Genomic DNA, 15794 nt, shown 5'->3' with positions numbered 1-15794 from the left:
TTTCCTACGAGGTTTCGGTAGTAACTTGATCTGAAGTTACATGATCATCATCATTAGCTTCCTCACTAATTGGTGTAGTAGTCACATGAACAGATTTCTATGATGAACTACTTTCCAATAAGGGAGTATGTATAGTTACCTCATCAAGTTCTACTTTCCTCCCACTCACTTCTTTTGAGAGAAACTCCTTCTCTAGAAAGGATCCATTCTCAGCAATGAATAACTTGCCTTCGGATCTGTGATAGAAGGTGTACCCAACATTTTCTTTTGGGTATCCTATGAAGATTTACTTCTCCGATTTGGGTTCGAGCTTATCATGTTGAAACTTTTTCCCATAAGCATCGCAATCCCAAACTGTATGAAATGACAGCTTAGGTTTCTCGCCAAACCACAGTTCATACGGTGTCGTCTCAACGGATTTAGATGGTGCCCTATTTAATGTGAATGTAGCTGTCTCTAATGCATAACCCCAAAATGATAGTGGTAATCAGTAAGAGACATCATAGATCGCACCATATCTAATAAAGCACGGTTACGACGTTCAGACACACCATTACACTGTGGTGTTCCAGGTGGCGTGAGTAGTGAAACTATTTCACATTGTTTTAACTGAAGGCCAAACTCGTAACTCAAATATTTTACTTCTGCGATCATATCATAGAAACTTTTATTTTTGTTACGATGATTCTCCACTTCACTATGAAATTCTTTGAACTTTCCAAATATTTCAGACTTGTGTTTCATCAAGTAGATATACTCATATATGCTCAAATCATCTGTGAAGATCAGAAAATAATGATACCTACCACAAGCCTCGATATACATCGGACCACATACATCAATATGTATGATTTCCAACAAATCTGTTGCTCGCTCCATTGTTCCGGAGAACGGAGTCTTAGTCATCTTGCCCATGAGGCATGGTTCACAAGCATTAATTGATTCATAATCAAGTGATTCCAAAAGCCCATCAGCATGGATTTTCTTCATGCGCTTTACACCAATATGACCTAAACGGCAGTGCCACAAATAAGTTGCACTATCATTATTAACTTTGCATCTTTTGGCTTCAATATTATGAAAATGTGTATCACCACGATCGAGATCCAACAAACCATTTTCATTGGGTATATGACCATAGAAAGTTTTATTCATATAAACAGAACAACAATTATTCTCTAACTTACATGAATAACCGTATTGCAATAAACATGATCCAATCATATTTATGCTCAACGCAAACACCAAATAACATTTATTTCGGTTCAACACTAGTCCCGAAAGTATAGGGAGTGTGCGATGATGATCATATCAATCTTGGAACCACTTCCAACACACATCGTCACTTCACCCTTAACTAGTCTCTGTTCATTCTGCAACTCCCGTTTCGAGTCACTACTCTTAGCAACTGAACCAGTATCAAATACCGAGGGGTTGCTACGAACACTAGTAAAATACACATCAATAATCTGTATATCAAATATACCTTTGTTCACTTTGCCATCCTTCTTATCTGCCAAATACTTGGGGCAGTTCCGCTTCCAGTGACTAGTCCCTTTGAAGTAGAAGCACTTAGTCTCAGGCTTAGGACTAGACTTGGGCTTCTTCACTTGAGCAGCAACTTGCTTGCTGTTCTTCTTGAAGTTCCCCTTCTTCCCTTTGCCCTTTTCTTGAAACTAGTGGTCTTGTCTACCATCGACACTTGATATTTTTCTTGATTTCTACCTTCGTTGATTTCAGCATTACGAAGAGCTTGGGAATCGTTTCCGTTATCCCTTGCATATCATAGTTCAACATGAAGTTCTACTAACTTGGTGATGGTGACTAGAGAATTCTATCAATCACTATCTTATCTGGAAGATTAATTCCCACTTGATTCAAGCGATTGTAGTACCCAGACAATCTGAGCACATGCTCACTGCTTGAGGTATTCTCCTCCATCTTTTTAGCTATAGAACTTGTTGGATACTTCATATCTCTCAACTCGGGTATTTGCTTGAAATATTAACTTCAACTCCTGGAACATCTCATATGGTCCATGACATTCAAAACGTCTTTGAAGTCCCGATTCTAAGCCATTAAGCATGGTGCACTAAACTATCAAGTAGTCATCATATTGAGCTAGCCAAACGTTCATAACATCTGCATCTGCTCCTGCAATATGTCTGTCACCTAGTGGTGCATCAAAGACATAATTCTTCTGTGCAGCAATGAGGATAATCCTCAGATCACAGATCCAATCCGCATCATTGCTACTAACATTTTTCAACATAATTTTTCTCTAGGAACACAATAAACTGGGAGCAACATCGCGAGCTATTGATCTACAACATAGATATGCTAATACTATCAGGACTAAGTTCATGATAAATTAAAGTTCAATGAATCATATTACTTAAGAACTCCCACTTAGACAGACATCCCTCTAATCTTCTAAGTGATCACGTGATCCATATCAACTAAACCATGTCCGATCATCACGTGAGATGGAGTAGTTTCAATGGTGAACATCACTATGTTGATCATATGTACTATATGATTCACGCTCGACCTTTCGGTCTCTGTGTTCCGAGGCCATATCTGTTATATGCTAGGCTCGTCAAGTTTAACCTGAGTATTTCGCGTGTGCAACTGTTTTGCACCCGTTGTATTTGAACGTAGATCCTATCACACCCGATCATCACGTGGTGTCTCAGCATGAAGAACTTTCGCAACGGTGCATACTCAGGGAGACCACTTATACCTTGATAATTTAGTGAGAGATTATCTTATAAAGCTACCGACGAACTAAGCAAAATAAGATGTATAATAGATAAACATCACATGCAATCATAATATGTGACATGATATGGCCATCATCATCTTGTGTCCTTTGATCTCCATCTCCAAAGCATCGTCATGATCTCCATCATCACCGGCATGACACCATGATCTCCATCATCTTGATCTATATCAATGTGTCATCACATGGTTGTCTCGCCAACAATTGCTCTTGCAACTATTGCTATCGCATAGCGATAAAGTAAAGCAATTATTTGGCGCTTGCATCTTATGCAATAGAGAGATAACCATAAGGCTTTTGCCTGTTGCCGATAACTTCAACAAAACATGATCATCTCATACAACAACTTATATCTCATCATGTCTTGACCATATCACATCACAACATGCCCTGCAAAAACAAGTTAGACGTCCTCTACTTTGTTGTTGCAAGTTTTACCTGGCTGCTACGGGCTGAGCAAGAACCGTTCTTACCTACGCATCAAAACCACAACGATAGTTTGTCAAGTTGGCGCTGTTTTAACCTTCGCAAGGACCGGGCGTAGACACACTCGATTCAACTAAAGTTGGAGAAACTGACACCCGCCAGCCACCTATGTGCAAAGCACGTCGGTAGAACCAGTCTCGCGTAAGAGTACTCGTAATGTTGGTCCGGGCCGCTTCATCCAACAATACCGCCGAACCAAAGTGTGACATGCTGGTAAGCAGTATGACTTATATCGCCCACAACTCACTTGTGTTCTACTCATGCATATTACATCAACGCATAAAACCTGGCTCGGATGCCACTGTTGGGGAACATAGTAATTTCAAAAATTTCCTACACACACGCAAGATCATGGTGATGCATAGCAATGAGAGGGGAGAGTGTTGTCCACATACCCTCGTAGACTGAAAGCGGAAGCATTAGCACAACGCGGTTGATGTAGTCGTACATCTTCACGATCCGACCGATCAAGTACCAAACGCACGGCACCTCCGAGTTCTGCACACGTTCAACTCGATTACATCCCTCGAACTCCGATCCAGCCGAGTGTTGAGGGAGAGTTTTGTCAGTACGACGGCGTGGTGACGATTATGATGTTCTACCGACGCAGGGCTTCGCCTAAGCACCGCTACGATATGACCGAGGTGGATTATGGTGGAGGGGGGCACCGCACACGGCTAAGAGATCAAGAGATCAATTGTTGTGTCTTTGGGGTGCCCCCTGCCCCCGTATATAAAGGAGTGGAGGAGGGGGAGGGCCGGCCCTCTCTATGGCGCGCCCTAGGGGAGTCCTACTCCCACCGGGAGTAGGATTCCCCCTTTCCTAGTAGAACTAGGAGCCCTTCCAAGTAGTAGGAGTAGGAGGGAAGGAAAGGGAAGGGAAAAGGAGAAGGAAGGAAGGGGGCGCCCCCCTCCCTAGTCCAATTCGGACCAGCCCATGGGGAGGGGTGCGGCCACCCTTTGAGGCCTTTCTCTCCTTTCCCGTATGGCCCATTAAGGCCCAATATGAATTCCTGTAACTCCCCGGTACTCCCGAAAATACCCGAATCACTCGGAACCTTTCCGATGTCCGAATATAGTCGTCCAATATATCGATCTTTACGCCTCGACCATTTCGAGACTCCTCGTCATGTCCACGATCTCATCCGGGACTCTGAACTCCTTCGGTACATCAAAACACATAAACTCATAATATAACCGTCATCGAACTTTAAGCGTGCGGACCCTACGGGATCGAGAACTATGTAGACATGATCGAGACACGTCTCCTGTCAATAACCAATAGCGGAACCTGGATGCTCATATTGGATCCTACATATTCTACGAAGATCTTTATCGGTCAAACCGCATAACAACATACGTTGTTCCCTTTGTCATCGGTATGTTACTTGCCCGAGATTCGGTCGTCGGTATCTCAATACCTAGTTCAATCTCGTTACCAGTAAGTCTCTTTACTCGTTCTGTAATACATCATCTCGCAACTAACTCATTAGTTGCAATGCTTAGGTGATGTGCATTACCGAGAGGGCCCAGAGATACCTCTCCGACAGTCGGAGTGACAAATCCTAATCTCGAAATACGCCAACGCAACAAGTACCTTCGGAGACACCTGTAGAGCACCTCTATAATCACCTAGTTACGTTGTGACGTTTGGTAGCACACAAAGTGTTCCTCCGGTAAACGGGAGTTGCATAATCTCATAGTCACAGGAACATGTATAAGTCATGAAGAAAGTAATAGCAACAAACTAAATGATCATGTGCTATGCTAATGGAATGGGTCAAGTCAATCACATCATTCTCCTAATGATGTGATCCCGTTAATCAAATGACAACTCATGTCTATGGTTAGGAAACATAACCATCTTTGATCAACGAGCTAGTCAAGTAGAGGCATACTAGTGACACTCTGTTTGTCTATGTATTCACACATGTATTATGTTTCCGGTTAATACAATTCTAGCATGAATAATAAACATTTATCATGATATAAGGAAATAAATAATAACTTTATTATTGCCTCTAGGGCATATTTCCTTCATACTGTGCCACTTGGTGATTTTCTTGATGAACAACTTGCTAGGGCTAGAGAGATTAAAAATATTGAATCTGATAATACTGATGAAAGTGATGATGAAGAATCACTTGTTATTCCCGAGGGTTATGTTTTTGATTAAGAAGCTTCTTTAGCTATTTTAGCTTGCAAAGATAGATACGAACTTAAGAGGTTATTAGCTAAATGGAACAAGCTATCTCTAAATGCTAGAATGAAACCTGACCCTGCTTTTGCTACTTCACCTATTTGTGTTACCAATAAGGATTATGAATTATCTGTTGATCCTGATATAATTACTTTGGTTGAATCTGATCCTTTTCATGGCTATGAAACTGAAACTGTTGTGGCACATCTTACTAAACTAAATGATATAGCCACCCTATTCACTAATGATGAGAGAACTTGCTACTTTTATATCCTTAAAATATTTTCGTTCTCATTAAAGGGTGATGCTAAGATATGGTTTAATTCTCTTGATCCTGGTTGTGTGCGTAGTCCTCAGGATATGATTTATTACTTCTCTGCTAAATATTTCCCTGCTCATAAGAAACAAGCTGCTTTAAGGGATATATATATAATTTTGTGCAAATTAAAGAAGAGAGTATCCCACAAGCTTGGGGGAGGCTTCTCCAATTACTTAATGCTTTGCATGATCATCCTCTTAAGAAAAATGAAATACTTGAAATCTTTTATAATGGACTAAACGATGCCTCCAGAGATTACCTGGATAGTTGTGCTGGTTCTGTTTTCAGGGAAAGAACACCGGATGAAGCTGAAATTCTATTGAATAATATGTTGACAAATGAAAATAATTGGACACCTCCGGAGCTAATTCCTGAGCCTATTCCTAAACCAACTCCGAAGAAGAGGGGTATTCTATTTCCCAGTCCTGAAGATATGCAAGAGGCAAAGAAATCTATGAAAGAAAAAGGTATTAAAGCTGAAGATGTTAAGAATTTACCTCCTATTTAAGAAATAAATGGTCTTAATTTACTGCCTATTGAAGAAACATATGATCTTAATCCTTTACCTATTGAAGAAACTCATGGTCTTGATAACCCGACACAGGTAGAAAAGGTAAATTCTCTCTATAGATATGATAAAGCTGACATCCCATTTACTAAGTTTGCTAGCCCAAGCTTAGATGAGTTTGATAAATTTATGGCTAAGCAAGAAGACTTTAATGCTTATTTTGGTAGACAATTGAAATACAATTCAAATATGCTTGGAACACTTGGGTGATTATATGGCCAATGTCAAAGGTGATCTTAAACTTATTAGTAGACATGCTTCTATGGTTACCACTCAAGTAGAACAAGTACTTAAAGCTCAAAATGATTTGCTCAATGAATTGAATAGTAAGAATAATGATAATGTTGTTAGAGTTATGACTAGAGGTGGTAGAATGACTCAGGATCTTTATATCCTGAAGGCCATCCTAAGAGAATTGAGCAAGATTCTCAGAGAAATAATATAGATGCACCTAGTCCTTCTAAAAGGAAGAAAAAGAAAAATGATAGGACTTTGCATGCTTCTAGTGAACCTGTTACTGAAACATATGAGAATCCAAATGATATTTCTATTTCTGATGCTGAAACTCAATCTGGTAATGAACCTGAAAGTAGTAATAACATTAATGATAATATTCATGATGATGCTCAACCTAGTAATGATAATGATGTAGAAATTGAACCTGGTGTTGATCTTGATAACCCAAAAAGAAAGAGATCCATGGGTTCAGAAACCCATGCCTTTTCCTCCCAAACCATCCAAGAAAAAGGATGATGAGGATTTTGAGCGCTTTGCTGAAATGATTAGACCTATCTTTTTGCGTATGCGATTAACTGATATGCTCAAAATGAATCCTTATGCTAAGTATATGAAAGATATTGTTACAAATAAAAGAAAGATACCGGAAGCTGAAATTTCCACCATGCCTGATAATTATACTGTTAAGGGTGGAGTACCAAAGAAACTTGGAGATCCATGTCGGGGGTTTGGTGCGACATATGCCAACGGATGGATTATCATGGTGGGGGCGAGTAGAATGTCGCTGGTGCCTGGAAACGGGATGAGGCGAAGACATGCTCGCCGGCGAATCTTACCCAGCTTTGGGGTTCTCCGGGGAGATAATACCCCTACTGCTACTCTGCGGGGTCTCCGCATGATCACTAAGGCCAAGTGTTTACACGGTCGCTCCTTGAGCTGTTTCTGGTGGTAGAAGAGGGCAAGGCTAGCTCTCTCCCTCTATCTGGTATGATCTAGAACTATTGGGATCCTCCCCCCTTGCATGGGTTCCCTGGGGGGTTTATATAGGCCTACCCCCAGGGGTACAATGGTAATTCGACTGGGCGCGGGCCCAGCCGTCAGTGCCTCTGACCTCCGACTTCTTCGCCGACTGCTAAGGCCTGCCGACTAGTGGGCCCCGCCGACTGGTCTGGTACAGAGCCGACAGGCCACGTCCGCCGCGGGCGGGTCTTGCCGGCCGCTGATTACTATAGCCGTGCTTCTGATGACACAGGCTTGGTCATGGGGTCGTGGCAACAGCCCTGCCGCCTGGCGGGCGATCACTGTCGCCACTCCCCATCTCATCTTGATTAATGGCGCGTGGGCCCCGGGGGAGGGCTCGGCCGACTCCCCCGGGCCGACTCCTGACGAGTTCGACTGGCGGTTCTCCCGCCGTCTCCTGATGTCTCGCTGACTGGCGGGCCCTGCTGCCTCCAGGCCGTACAGACAAGCCATCGTGGGAGCAGGACTTGGTACTATGGTGCTGATGTCAGGGCCGGCCGGGCAACAGTGCCACGCCGCACGGAGATCTTCCTGGGTACAGCGTGCTGTGGCCATGCCTGCCCTCGGTAAGGGGCGGGGAGTGGGCTTCACTATAGCCATGCCCCTGGCCCGTCCCCTTCGATGAGGTCATGGGTTTGCTGGAGTAGCCGGCCGACTCCCCAAAGCCGGCTTCTCTCGAAGTCGTCCCTGGAACTCGGCCATGAGCGGGCCGTCGGCCGCCCTGACGTTGACTCCTCAGGAGACGGCTCTTCACCCTGGGGTCTTGAGGGGCACAGCCTGCCCCGATGTCCTGAAAGGTCATGGGGATCGGGTTAGCCTACCCATGGCCCATTACTCCGACAGTAGTCCCCGAAACTGGTGAGGCGCCATGGACGATCGGCCGAGAAGCCTCAGCAGTTTCTCTTTCCAGGTTCTCAACACATGGTCTTGATTGACTTCTGCCGGGCCGTCTAGAAGGAGTCGGGCTTGCTCAACTCGGACTTCACTCAATTTCGACTTGCTCGGTATTTCGAACGTCGCGGCGGGATTTTAAGTGGCGTGCTAGCGAAGCGTCCAGGCCGCCGCCCGTTTGTGGCCTGTCATGCAGGGGCACGTGGCTAGGCCGTCCTACCAGCCCACGCGTGCGACAGGACAGGCCCACAGGCGGGGCCCGCCACTACCGCGCCTCGGCGCCCGAGCGGATCCGCTGTGGCCCCGGTTGACGGTTGGGATTCCCGTGGAGTTACTGCGCGCAGTAACTTTACGTGGATCGTGGGGGCCATGGGGTTGTAGGCGCAGTAAATCCCCACGTCCGCCCCCTCGGCTTCGCAGCCCACAGTGCTATAAGTAGGGGGAAGAGGGGGGCACGCGCACCCCTCCTTCCCACTACCCCTCGCTCTCTTCCTCCTTGCTGCTCCTCGCTCTCCTCCTCCTTGCTTCTCCTCGCTCTCCTCCTTGCTCCGCCGCATGCCCAAGCTCCGGCGAACGCCGCGGTGATAGCTCGCGATGAGTTCCTCCTCTGCTGCCGCGCCTCCCCCAGTGCGTTTCGGCACCTGGGACGGTTCTGAGATTCACGAAGACCACATTGAGTTCCTCCGCCGGACCCGTCGGCTTCCCGACGAGGATCGCGTGCAGGTGCGTCTTGCGCCGGCGGGGGAGATTTCCCCCGCCCCGCAGGAGGGCGAGCGGGTCATCTTCTGCTCGCACTGCCTGCGCGGGCTGGGGCTGCCGGCGAGCAGCTTTTTCCGGTATTTTTTGGAGTTCTACGGCCTCCAGCCACACCACCTCACCCCCAACACAGTGGTGCTGCTGTCCGCCTTCGTGGCCTTGTGCGAAGGTTTTCTCGGAGTCCTCCCCACCCTCGAGCTCTGGGGGGAGTTCTTCTTCTCCAAGCTCGGCACCCAGGCTGCGGGCGTGCCAGCTCAATGCGGCGCCTTCATCGCCGTGCGAAGGTCAGGAGCCGACAACCCCTTCCCCTCCATCTCGTTGATAAAGTCGGTGAAGATGTGGCAGAGATCCTACTTCTACGTCAGGAACGTCGCCACGAGGGGCGACTGGGTCAATCTGCCGGCTTTCGAAGCCGGCCCGCCGGCCGGGAGACTGCCCAACTGGTCGTACCGGGCCAAGTCACTGACGCCTGCGGGAGCCGGCGCCATCACGTGACTCCGAGTGCTGACGTAGTCGGAGGGTCTGACTGGTCCTGACCTACTGGCCGCCTTCGTCTCGCGCCGAGTCCTCCCACTCTAAGGCCGCCCTCACATGATATGCCAGATGAGCGGGCACCGCGACCCGAGTCAGATGTGCACCATGGACATGCCTCACGAAGAGGTGGCCTTCTTGGTGAACTACCTCTCAGACAGCAGGCTCCTGGAGGACTGGCGATTCGGCAATGAGCCATACTCCCGCGACAACCCCCCGCCCGTGGTGAGTCGCCTTTCTTTTCTTTCTTTAGATTGTCTTCTTCCTGCCGAGTTTTGTTTTGATCAGTCGGCTTTGGTTAGAATCCCCTTCTTCATCCACCAGCCGGCACCTTGGGGCCGGCCCGTGAGTTTGTCGCCGACCGGGCGGAGAGCGACATCGACGACCCCGATCTAGGGGCGATGGCTCTGGAAGACGACGCCGAGGGAGGGGGAGGGACAGCAGGCAACTTCAGGCCTTCGGCTACCTTCGCCGACTGGCCTGAAGACAGCGCCGAGGGAGAAGTCGCCCCTCGCCATCGGCCAGGAGCCAGCCAGCCTGGCGCAGGCTCTTCTGCCGCGCCAGGCGCTCCAGGCGGCGGGAAGAAGTGCAGGGCCATGCCGACCTTGTTCGGCAGTCGGCCGAAGAAGCCCAAGGGCTCGGCTGCGGCGACCCGGCGGGACGAGGCAGCCGCGAAGGCCATCCGCTTCCGTAAGGAAGTGAAGAAGCCACTGTTGGTCTCCGCGTAGGTATTCTGTCTTCAAAGTTTTATTCTTTCTTCGTGATTTGTCTGAGTCTCTGCTTGCCCCTCTTTTTTCAGGGCTCCCCTCTCTCTTGAGCGGGTCACCGCCGCCTCCGTCATTGGGTCAGCGGAGACATCCGCCACCACTCGGTAGATTGACCCCGCTGCTGACCTTCGGGAGGCGACGGAGCGGAATGCGCAGGAGAGGTGCAACAAAGAAGAGGCCCTCCGCCTGGAGAAGGCGGAGGCCGACAGGGTGGAGGCCTCTGCTAAGAAAAAACTAGTGGAGGCCGAAACCGCCGCCGCGGCGAAGCAGCAGGCTGAAGAAGCCGCACTCCGCCAGTCAGCCTTGCTTGTCACCCTGCTGAACTCCGCGCCGCCGCCTCCAGAGTTCACGGGGCCAACTGGAGAAGCCGGCGGGGAGAACCTCGTCGAGGAGAGGGAAGGCATCGACCCCTCTACTCCGGACGCGCATGTTCCGCCGCCGCCTCCGCCGCCGTCTGAAGGCGCACAGGGTGAGCAGCCAGCGGACCCTCCGGTGCCGCCGACCGAAGACGAGGCCGTGGCGAGGCTGCTCCTCCAAGTCGGCTCGCCAACGCGCCGTCGTCTGGAGAAGGCGACTTCGGCACCCCGCCCCTTGGAAGCCGGCACCGCCAGCTCGGTGGCCCCAGACGCCAAAGCGACGAGCGCCGCACCTGTTGGGTGGGTGCGAGGAGGCGGCACAGGGCCGCTGAACCGGGCGCTCCTGGACGTCCAGGCGAAGCTCCGTGCTGAGGGCGACGCTCTCCAGAGTTGTACCAAGGCGTTCCTGGCATCGCGGGCAGCCGTCCGGGTATGTTTTCTTTTTCTTTGGTCTTCGTTTTCTTGCTCCTCTCTGTGGGGGCGCGCCAGCGCACCCACTTGGTGTAGTCCCCGAGTTTCGGGCCGGCTGCTCAGCAGGCGGCCCGGAACTCCAATTGATGAACTTTTGGGTACTAACTTTGTCTGACATGCTTGTCGCAGGATTACCACAACCTCCGCGTCACTGCCTTCAACCGTAACGTTGAAGAGCTAGGCAAGCGGACCGCCGAGTTGGCAGAGAGCCGGAGTAAGTCCCCCCCTCTTTTTTTTTCTCTGCGGGGGCGCGCTAGCGCACCCGCGGGCTATAGTCCCCGAGGTTCGGTCCGGCTGCTGAGCAGCCGGGCCGGATCTCCCCGGCGACCTACTTTATTGACGACTGTTGTCTTTCTTCCTTTCCTTCAGGAGCCAACGCTGCTCTTCAACAGCAGCTGACCGAAGCCAACTCTGCCCTGCGCGCCAAAGGGGAGGAGTGCAGCACTCTCGCCACAGAGCGCGATCTGCTAGCCACTCAGTTGGCAGAGCAGAAGGAGCAGCTTGTGAAGTCACAGAGGGAGGCGGAGGAGACGGAAACCACCCTCTTGGCCGAGTTCACGAGCGAGCGCTCCTCTTGGTCTGACAAGGAGGTGCTGCTGTCCTCCGGCTTCCACGAGATTGAAGACATCGTTGATGGTGAGCCTCTTTATTTTCTTTCTTCGAGCTGCCGACTTAGATCGTGCCGACTCCTGGTTTTTGACTTGCTCCTTCGTTTCTTCGTGTCTGTGCAGACTTCTTCCCTGGGCAGTCGCAGGCCGCCATCCAAGCCATCGAGGCTGACCATGAAGGTCGGAGGGCGGAGGGTGCAGAGATTGCCGCCGATGCCCCACGAACTCTTGTCGAGCACATCCTGAGCATCGAGGCTCGCCTCCGGCCGGCTCACCGGATGCTGCGCTAGCTCCAGCGCGTCGGTGCCTAGGTGATTGCCGCCCTTTGGCCGGATGTGCAGGCTCCGCGCACTCCCAGCTTGACGGCCAACTGGCTGGAGGTCGCGGCTGATCGTCTTGAGGCCTGGAAGGGCTCTTCGGCCCGGGTTGGAGCGCGCCGGGCCTTGGAGTTCGTCAAGGCGTGGTACCCGGGGCTGGATCTAGACCGGTTGGCCACGCTTCGGTCGGAGGCCCAGCCGGAGCTGGCGGCTGCGGAAGACGCCCTCGTCAAACGTGCTGCAGCGATCGCCGAGTACACCGACACCAGCATCTTCGTCCCCGAGTGGTCTGAAGACGGCGAGGAGGTACCACCGGAGTGGTTTGAGATGAACCCAGACTACGGCGAAGACTCGGCAGAGGTGATTGGCTCCAGCGTCGAGGAGGAGGACGAAGTGGAGGATGGAGGCGAGGCGGAGGCACCAGAATACGGAGCAGACGGCCAGCCTCATCCCGACCGCGCCTCCAGCAACGAGCCGCGTGCAACCGAGTCGACTGCCGCCGGAGGTGATCAAGCCAAGACTAGCCAGCCGGCTGCCCCGACGCCTGACGCTGGCGCCTCCTCTGAACCTCCGAATCCATTTGCTGCCTCCTAAGCTGCCGCTGTATCTTTTATTTTATTTGCTTCAGTAGTCTTTGAAGAACTTTTTAATTCGTACAATTCCACCCGCGGGGTGTATTTTGAACCTCTACTCGACAATTCGGCCAAGGGCCTATGTTATGTAAATATATATATATATATATATATATATATCTTTTCTTGCTCATTTTCTTTTGGCTTTTTCCCTTGCCGCTTTCCCTTAGTTGCCTGCCTTGCCAATCGGACAGCCGCTCTACGGACTGTTGCTGGATCAAGTGCTAGGCTACTTTGGGAAAGCAAGTACTTAGACGATTTCAAGATTGTTTGAGCAAGTTGGATAGAAGGTGACAATCCGACTGTCCGAGAGTCGGTTTGCGAGAAAGGCTGGAAGCCATCTTGAGCTATGTTTTACGCTTTGAGTCCTTAGCCATTTTTCATGCGAACACCCATTCTACCTTACCTCCACCCACCGTACAGTCGCTCTACGAGCTGCGGCTTCTGACAGAAGACGGTTAGGTGTTACGCACTACTTGTCCGGCTGCAGGAAGCATTTCATAGTGCAAGGCGGCAAGTCCCCGGGCTGACTTGTCGAACCCGGTGCCAAGCGGCATGACAAAGAGTAACATACTTGTAGGCATAATTTTTATCATATAGACAAAAGAGGGTAGTCCCCGAGCTCGTCTCGGGGGGCCTGAAGTCTTGGTACTTTGATACAAAAGGTAGCGCGGTACATACTGCATCAACTATAAAATCTTCGGAGGAGATTTCCATTCCATGGCCGCTCTGTCTCCTTGCCGGAGTCGTCCCTCTTACATGCTCGGGGCTTCTGAGCGTCGATCGGGTAGTAGGAATCATTGCCCAGTACTTTGCTGATGATGAAAGGGCCTTCCCAAGGCGCCGACAGCTTGTGCTGGCCGGCTGTTCGCTGGATCAGCCGGAGCACAAGGTCGCCTTCTTGGAAAAATCTTGTCCTGACCTTCCTGTTGTGGTATCGGCACAGGCTCTGCTGGTAGATGCTGGACCGACTGAGTGCCAATAGCCAGCCCTCTTCCAGCAGATCGACGCCGTCTTGTCGTGCTTCTTCTGCTTCCTCCTCGGTGTACATGCTGACTCGTGGGGAGTCAAACTCTATGTCCGTTGGGATGACGGCTTCGGCACCGTAGACGAGGAAGAAGGGCGTGAAGCCGGTTGACTTGTTTGGAGTCGTGCGCAGACTCCAGAGGACGGCTGGCAGCTCGTCGAGCCAGCAGCCAGCCGAGCGCTCCAGAGGCTCGATCAACCGAGGCTTGATGCCAGACAGGATGAGGCCGTTTGCTCGCTCCACTGGGCTATTTGACTGCGGATGGGCGACGGACGCTAGGTCCAGTCGGATGCCCTGTGTTGCACAGAAATGGGCCAAGGCGCCTTTGGCAAAATTTGTGCCATTGTCGGTGATGATGCTGTGTGGTATGCCATACCGAATTGTGATATCGGTGATGAAGGTCACGGTAGTTGGACCGTTCAATTTCTTAATTGGCTTCGCTTCCACCCACTTGGTGAACTTGTCCACTGCGACAAGTAGGTGAGTTAAACCACCTCGTGCTGTCTTGAATGGTCCCACCATGTCTAGACCCCAAACTGCTAAAGGCCAGGCAATGGGGATGGTCTTGAGCGCAGAAGCGGGCTGGTGCGGCTTGGAGCTGAACTTCTGGCACCCTTTGCATTTTGGACCAACTCCTTGGCCTCTTCCAAGGCAGTCGGCCAGAAGAAACCGTGGCGAAAGGCTTTGGCGATGAGTGCTCTTGAAGCCGCATGGTGGCCGCATTCGCCTTGATGGATGTCTTTGAGAATCGCCTGGCCTTGCTCTGGCTCTACGTAGCGCTGGTAGACACCAGTGACGCTGTGCCTAACCAGCTCTCTGTTGACTATGGTATAGGCTGCCGCCCGGCGTTGTACTTGCCGAGCTGAGGTCTCATCAGTTGGTAGCTCTTTGTTCAGCAGGAATTTGAGGATGGGTTGAGCCCATGAGGGTGCTGCTATTTCTTCGACTACCAGAACCGTGACTTGGACGAGGGCAGCTGGGCTGGGAGGCGGCGGGTTGGAATCAACAGCCGCTTGCTGGGTTGATGAAGTCCCCAGGCCGACTGGCGTGGTCCTTGGGCTGAGTTCTGGAATCTTCGAGTCCGCCACCGCGGTCCCCGGGCCGGGCTCGACTATGGCGGCTTTGGAGTCATCCGCCAAAGTCCCCGTTCCGCCTGTCGGAGCTCTGGAGTCGGATCCGCCGTCTTTGGGAGGAGCTGGCACAAAAATGGAGTCTGATTCTGGTGAAGGCTTGACAGACGGCTTGAGGAGGCGTTGAAGGGCGACGCCAGACGATATTGCTTGGCGGGTAGAACCGATGCGTGCCAAGGCGTCTGCTTGGTCATTGTCATTTCTTGGCACATGGAGGAACTCACACCCTTCGAAATACCCGCTGAGTTGCCGCACGAGGAAACGGTAGCTGGCCATGTTTGCGTCTTTCGCGTCCCAGTCGCCATAACACAAGATCCGGCGGATGCCAAGTTCTTTGGCAAGCCGGAGCCCGTGAATGAGCGCCTCGTACTCGGCAACGTTGTTGGAGGCGGCAAAATGGATTTGCAGTGCATATTTGAGCTTGTCGCCTTTTGGAGAGGTGAGGACGACGCCGGCTCCCAAGCCGGTGCGCATCTTGGAGCCGTCGAAATGCATCCGCCAATGGGTGGAGTCAGGCGCTGGAGGCAGGTACTGGGTCTTGGCCCAGTCGATGAGGAAGTCGGCCAGCGCTTGTGGTTTGATAGCGGTGCGGGGCTGGTAGTAGATGGTGTAAGGAGCCAGCTCTATGGCCCACCTGGGCACTCGACCAGAGGCATCTCGGCTGCCGATGATGTCGGCAAGTGGGGCCGTGCAGACC

General features: G+C 50.9%; 1 protein-coding gene across 1 annotated transcript in view; it reads left to right on the top strand.

The window, feature by feature from the left end:
* Positions 1-15794, top strand: part of LOC123191586 (uncharacterized) — a 171037-nt gene that overhangs the window by 19653 nt on the left and 135590 nt on the right. The window lies entirely within an intron of this gene.

The sequence above is a fragment of the Triticum aestivum genome, chromosome 2A (assembly GCF_018294505.1).
Source record: "Triticum aestivum cultivar Chinese Spring chromosome 2A, IWGSC CS RefSeq v2.1, whole genome shotgun sequence".
Classification (NCBI taxonomy): domain Eukaryota; kingdom Viridiplantae; phylum Streptophyta; class Magnoliopsida; order Poales; family Poaceae; genus Triticum; species Triticum aestivum.
The sequence above is the reverse complement of the archived record's forward strand: the minus strand, read 5'-3'. Positions and strand labels throughout refer to the sequence as shown.